Source organism: Priapulus caudatus, unplaced genomic scaffold, assembly GCF_000485595.1.
Source record: "Priapulus caudatus unplaced genomic scaffold, Priapulus_caudatus-5.0.1 Scaffold2277, whole genome shotgun sequence".
Classification (NCBI taxonomy): domain Eukaryota; kingdom Metazoa; phylum Priapulida; class Priapulimorpha; order Priapulimorphida; family Priapulidae; genus Priapulus; species Priapulus caudatus.
Window position 1 is genome coordinate 834 of NW_014579338.1, and position 1505 is coordinate 2338.

The following is a 1505-nucleotide window of genomic DNA, read 5'->3' on the forward strand; positions in this document are numbered from 1 at the left end:
CTCTCTCTCTCTCTCTCTCTCTCTCTCTCTCTCTCTCTGTCTCCCTGTCTCTCTGTCTCTCGTACACACGCTGTCTCGCTCGCGCTCTCTCTCCTTCTCCTGCTGCGTACACGGGTCAATGGAGAGAATTCTACTACCTGTAATCAACGCGTCCTCACCTGTACCTCCCCCTCCCCCTCCCCCTCCTCCGTCTGCCACCTCGCGTGCACAGGTGTGCGCGGCCACGGATGCTCGCTCACGGCTGCTCGTTCATACCGACAGGTGAGAAAGGTGGAGGCGCGAGAGAGGGGAAGGGGGAGGGGCGAGAGAGAGGACGAGGGAGGGGAGGGAACGAGGGAGGGGACGAGGGAGGGGAAGGGGACGAGGGAGGGGACGGTTGTAGAGGGAGAAACAGCGGGCAAGAGTGAGAGGATGAGGAGGGGCGAGAGAGGCGACGACGGAGGAGGACGGTTGTAAAGGGAGAAACAGCGGGCAAGAGTGAGAGAGGGGGAGGGGCGAGAGAGGGGACGAGGGAAGGGGAAGGGCGAGAGAGGGGACGAGGGAGGGGACGACGGAGGAGGACGGTTGTAAAGGGAGAAACAGCGGGCAAGAGTGAGAGAGGGGAGGGGCGAGAGAGGGGACGAGGGAAGGGGAGGGGCGAGAGAGGGGACGAGGGAGGGGGACGGTTGTAGGGAGAGCGCGCGCACGAGAGAGAGAGAGAGAGAGATAGAGAGAGAGGGAGAGTCAGAGAGAGAGAGAGAGAGAGAGAGAGAGAGAGAGATAGAGGGGAGAGAGATAGAGCAAGAAAGAGAGCGCGCGCGAGAGAGATAGAGAGAGAAAGCGCGTGAGAGAGAGAGAGAGAGAGAGAGGAGGTGCAGAGATATATAGAGAGAAGGTGCATGGCAGCTGATGAGACTAGGACCGTGAGTGGGGGGAGTGGGGTTATAGTGTAACCGTAGGATGACACTTGCTGGTGGTGCCTGACTGAGCATCCCTCCTTCCCTCCACTGAACTGATATGTGCACACTGCATGGCCTAATTGCCGAATTGTCTAATTGCCTGTGTTTGACTACAGCGACCGTTTGCCCAGCTGTCCGATTGTCCGGCCCAGCTGCCGGACTGTCCGGCTGTACAGATCGGATTAAGATTAAGATTAAGATTAAGATTATTCGGATTTGGATTCAGATGCCGCGCACCTAGAGATGGCGGGCTAGGATAAGGAGGATGGATAGATTTGTAAAGAGCGGGGGGAGGGGGAGGGAGATTGAGAAAGAAAGAGGGGCGGATGGGTCGAGAAAGACAGAAGGACAAAGAGAAAGACAGAATCTCTCTCGTGCGCTTTTCTCTCTCTCTCTCTCTCTCTTTCTCTCTCTCTCTCTCTCTCTTTCTCTCTCTCTCTCTCTCTCTCTCTCTCTCTCTCTCTCTCTCTCTCTCTCTCTCTCGCTCTCACTCTCTCTCTCTCTCTCTTTCTCTCTCTCTCTCTCTCTCTCTCTCTCTCTCTCTCTCTCTCTCTCTCTCTCTCTCTC